The sequence below is a fragment of the Belonocnema kinseyi genome, chromosome 6 (assembly GCF_010883055.1).
Source record: "Belonocnema kinseyi isolate 2016_QV_RU_SX_M_011 chromosome 6, B_treatae_v1, whole genome shotgun sequence".
Taxonomy (NCBI): Eukaryota; Metazoa; Arthropoda; class Insecta; order Hymenoptera; family Cynipidae; genus Belonocnema; species Belonocnema kinseyi.
Window position 1 is genome coordinate 104,762,186 of NC_046662.1, and position 5,559 is coordinate 104,767,744.

The window sequence follows — 5,559 nt, forward strand, 5'->3', positions numbered from 1 at the left end:
AGCTAAGTTTACCATCAGTGCGCCTCGAATGTGTGCCGAGAGTTGCTTACAGCGCTCCAAGTGGCTCTTGGCAAACTATATGGGAAGGTGCTTTCTACGGGGAGCGGTGGGTAGAGGGGAAGTGACTTTTTTCGCCGGACGCGCCGTCTATATTTATAGCGGGCAACTAAGCCCGCATCGCATCTACGTTTATAATATCTTTGACCGAACTCTTTCGAAACTTTCAGATCGGCAACAAAGATATCTTTGTGGTAACTAATTGAGCAGAAACTGAATTGGTAAATCATTTCAGAAATTGCCAACTTTCGTCATTTACCGACGCGCAACTTGGGCCTTCAAAGTAACTCTTAGGTAATCCGCTAAGAGGGCGCAGTTATCAGCGCATGTTTTTCACCTTCTCTTATTCCATTATCTCGGCTGTCTCCCACCTCATCTTTGACTTTACTGTACAAAAGAAACGCGACCGGCCGGCAATAAGAAGCACCCCTATGCATAGCCCGTGTATGTGCATGTGGTAGTTGTTATTTTAACATCCGGAGGGTTATCGTAGTTCAGATAAATCCAATAGATCGTGCTTCGATCAGGTAAGCCTGTTTTTGCATTTTTATGTATAGCAAAATTACAAAAATTCATTAAAAACTTGATACTTTTTATGAATATAAAAGGAATAACATCGTTTTCAGTAACAATAAGAGCAGTTGTAACTAGTTATCCAAAAAAATGCATCAAAACATGTAATTTAATATTAGGAAAATTGAATATAAGGATGAGTATTCTGAAAACCGTTTGAATTTTATTCATATTTTTCCATTGTTTATTTCACTTATGTAATTAATTAAATAATTTTATGAACAATTGTAATTGCTGCAAATTTCAAAAATTTATTTAGAATTTTATTTGACTAATCATAATAATAATATAAATAATAATATTTAAACATATATCATTAGCCTTATAATATACTCTTTTATCAATTCATATATACATTTCCGCTTTCTAAAAAATATATATTTATATATAATTTGTTTATAATCAGGGTGGCAACTTGAGCGGGAAACTGGGAAAGACTTGGAAAAACCACGAAATGACCGGAAATTGAATTAAAAAATAATGAATTTAGTTTATCTACAGTTAAGGCGACTCTCTCGGTTCCAGTTCTACCTCCCCCCCCCCTCTCCCAACCCTCCCTTATTAACTGAAGTTTTTGGTGGGACTGACGTTAGAACTACAATCTCCACCATATGACGATTTGATACTTAACTTTGACATGATTTCGACTCAGAAAATAAACTTATTACATAAAGGTGTTAGTTGGCCGTATAATCTAAACAATGAATAATACAAACTACAAAATAGATATTTTGAAAGTTTAAATTTTAAAATTTATTAATTTAAAAATTTTTATTAATTTTAAAATTTTAATAGTTTAAATTTTAAATAAATAGATATTTTATGTGTGCCCGAAACAAAGAAAAAGGGATGCGAAACTAAAGACATAAAAAACGGCGTGTTGAAAGGCGGATTTGAAATATGGTCAGAAGTAGACTGTGAATCACATGGTAAACAAGGAGTAGGTCTGATTTTGAATGAAAGAGCAAAGCAGCATCTCGGAGACCATGGCTTTGTGTCTCCCAGACTGCTGTGGGCTAGAATGAAAGTAGGAATCAGAAGACTGTTTATTATAGCATGCTACGCGCCGGTTGATAGTGATCCTAGAGAAATAAAAGACGCCTTCTGGGACACTTTAAATGGCACAATAAACATCTGCGAACATGGGGAAAGAATGATTCTACTAGGAGACATGAACGGTTCGGTGGGCATCCAAAATCAGGATACAGAAAGAGTATTAGGTAATTTTGGGGATCCAAGAACAAACTATAACGGAGATAAACTAGTTGGTCTATGCTTAGAAAGGGGTCTGCTTATTACAAATACTTGGTTTAGGCATAAAATGATCCACATGTGCACCTGGTCTAAAGGAAATAGCCGCAGTATAATTGACTTTGTTGTTGCGGATGAAAGACTTAGAGAGTTAGTCAAAGATGCAAGAGTCATGAGGGGTCCTGAATGCAACACTGATTATTACCTTCTGATCTCAAAAATTAACTTAGGTCGGGGTTGGAGAAAAAAGAGACCCAAGAAAGCAAAACAAACGCGAATCAAAATTGAGAACCTACAGAAACCGGATGTGCGAATAGATTTCCAAAATAAGATAATCGAAAGCATAGATAGGGCAACATGGGAGGACCGTATAAAAAACAAAGATTTACAGGGCGTCTGGACAATCTTACGGGATATCCTTGTTAGATGTACGATCGAAGTGTGTGGTACCGCAGTTGTAGGAAGAATTTCTGTTGATGCGTGGTGGAATGATGAAATTCAGGCTGCCCAAAAAGCAAAAAGAGAAGCATACAAGAGAACTTTGAACATCGCAGGTCTTAGCAATGAGGAAAGAAGTAGACGTGAAAAATAATTATAGACGCGAAAACAGGATACTTAAACGATTAGTTAAAGAAAGTAAAGATACAATTAGAGCAGAAGAAGAGATAAAAATACAAAACAACTTTGAAGGAAGCAGGAAACTACTTTATAAAAAAATGAAAGGAAACAAAAGTGCAGAAATTGTCAACATGAGAAATAGTAGGGGGGAAATGTCGTATGATGCAGACGGAATACTAGAGGCTTTCACAGACTATTTTAGGAGACAATTCGGAGATGAAGCTATAGGACACCACAACTGCGATGTTGAACACGATGCGATGGAAAACTCAATTGAAAAAGTCTGTGTCACTTAGGTTAGGGATATAATTAGGAACTTGAAAAACGGTAAGGCTGCCGGAGTAGACGGTATTAACGCTGAAATGCTTAAACACGGTGGCGCGTGCATACCACATAGACTGTGCGAATTGATAAATTTATGTTTCGAGATGGGAGACGTCCCAGACGATTGGAAAGAAGCTATTATCGTACCAATATACAAGAGAAAGGGAGATAAAAGCGAGTGCAATAATTACAGAGGGATTAGCTTATTAAGCACCGTAAGTAAAATATATTCAAAAAAACGTATTCGTAGGGTAATGAAAATAACAGAAGCAAAGGTTTGGGAAGTCCAAAGTGGTTTTATGCCAGGAAGGTCATGTACGGATCAAATATTTAGCTTAAGGCAAATAACAGAAAAAAGTTTGAGAGTAGGAAATAAAGTATTCTGTGCATTTGTTGATCTAGAAAAAGCTTTTGACAAGGTAGATAGAAGTAAACTTTGGGAAGTCCTGAAAGAGTATGGAGTCAATGGATGGACAATGATTAGACAAGGATGCGTTATGTCTTCATGGTTATTTATATTATTTATGGACAAGTTGTTAAGAATGGCTCTCTTCGACGAAGAGGGTGTGGATCTCGGAACAGTAAGGGTACGAGTGTTAACGTTCGCAGATGATAAGATGGTTATGGCAGAGTCTATCGAAGACCTACAAAGAATGTTGAATAAACTAGATGCAAGCATGAAGAGCATGGGCCTCAAAATTAACGCAAATAAAACAAAAACTATGGTGTTCGAAGGAAAGAATGAGAAAACACTATGCAATATTTTATTAAATGATGAGAGAATTGAACAAGTTGATAAGTTCGTATACCTTGGTAGCTTATTTACTAAGGACGGGAAGATAGATGAGGAATTAGATAGACGAATAAATGAAGGTAAGAAGGTTATTGGTAGACCAGGTCCCCTTATTAGAAATAAAAATATATCAAATAAAGCTAAAATGGCCATACATAATTCTATATTTGTACCGACTGTACTATACGGTAGCGTGGCATGGACTTGTCAAGAAAAAGATAAGGGTAAAATTAACGCAATTGACATGAGATTCATGCGCATATTAAGCGGGAAAACGCTAATGGACAAAGTAAGTAACGAGATAATTCTAAAAGAATGTGGTGCAGAAGAGACGCTAGTAGACACATGGGAAAGAAATCGGTTAAGATGGTTCGGACATGTTAAGAGAATGCCAAATGAACGACTAATGAAACAAGTGTATCATGGTAAAGTAAATGGCAGCGTGCCCAGAGGTAGACCGCGGAAAGAATGGTTAGAATGTGTGAATGAGACCCTACTTAGAAGAGACATAAGAAGTCACAGAAACACGACAGCCTGCATGAAAAAATGCATGGACATAAAAGAAGTTTGAGAAGTATGCCAGGACAGGAAAGTATGGCGGCAAATAGTTAATAAAATGAGTGTCAGTAGAGTGAATGACGCCTGACACAAAGACCTTGGCTATTAATGGACCCAAGTGGGGAACCTTACATAACGACTTCGTGAGGTTCTTCGCTTGGGGTGATTGCTAGAGAGATTGATCAGCAACCTGGGTCGGAGCAGTGTTGCGGAACGAACGTGTTATTTACTTAAATAGTACGAGAATTCTGGATCAATCTGAAAAATCTCTATCCCTTCCACACAATACTCCTTTCCCCTGCCGAGTGAGTCACGCCTACCCCGAAAGGGAATTGGCCTAATGGCGTAATAAAAATACAGTTGCAGAGCACGTGATTGAAAATAATTATTGTTTTTATTTTAGGGCAGGGAATTTCGGTAAACAAATGAAATTTCCCTTAAGACACGGAATTTTTGACATAGAAGGGGAATTAAAAAAAATTAAAACTGCTTGTGCAAAAATTTTGGTGTGGCGCCAGGCGGGCCCCAATCGGGAAAAATGTGACCCTGATAGAGTAATCGGTCTAGCGCTAGACCGTAAATGAAACGTCCTACCCCACAGGGCCCAGATCTGGGGATCCAAAATGTGGGCCCGATCTGGCCCCTTTAATTTTTATTTTCTATAAATAATAAAATTTAAAAAGTTTTTTCAATGATATTTTTTTCGACTTTGTGTTTTACAAAACTTTAATTTGTCAATATTCTACATTTTTGAACAGTTTGTATTCCTTAAATTTATCGTTAAGAGCTTGCCTTTCGGAGAAAACTATTATGTTAAAAAAAAAATGTTCAAATTTAGAGCTATCACACACACACACACACACACACTTGAATTCATAAATTAATTTCAATTATAAATATTTTTGAGTCTTTTTAAGATTATTTTGGAATGTCTTTTGCTTGACTAACACACATGGGGTACGTGGAATAAGATTTTTAAAAGTTCAAGAGGAACAAATGAAGTCGGACGTCCCTATAATCTCAAAAGTCACTAATTTCGCAATGTATGAAATTCGAGCTTGAACATATAAGTATCTGAAGAATCTTTTTAAAAAATTCCAAAAACAGGTAAAAAATATTAGTTCTTTTAAAAATAAATATCATTGTTATAATTTTATAATTTTTATGATATGTTTCATATAATTTAAGTCGGATTGCTAAACTTTTGCAGTATTTGTGTAATTTTTCATATTTATCGTATATTTTCTCGAAAATTGTCAGTCGTAGGGTCTGAATATACGAGAGTGGATTGATAAGTTTCCGGCCTGACCAAGAAAAACAACGTTTTTAAGAATTTTTTTTTTTATTTCTCAACATAATCTCCTCCAAGGCTGATACACTTCTCA

General features: G+C 36.2%; 1 protein-coding gene across 1 annotated transcript in view; it reads left to right on the top strand.

Moving 5' to 3' along the window:
- Positions 1–5,559, top strand: part of LOC117175530 — a 202,407-nt gene that overhangs the window by 169,518 nt on the left and 27,330 nt on the right. The window lies entirely within an intron of this gene.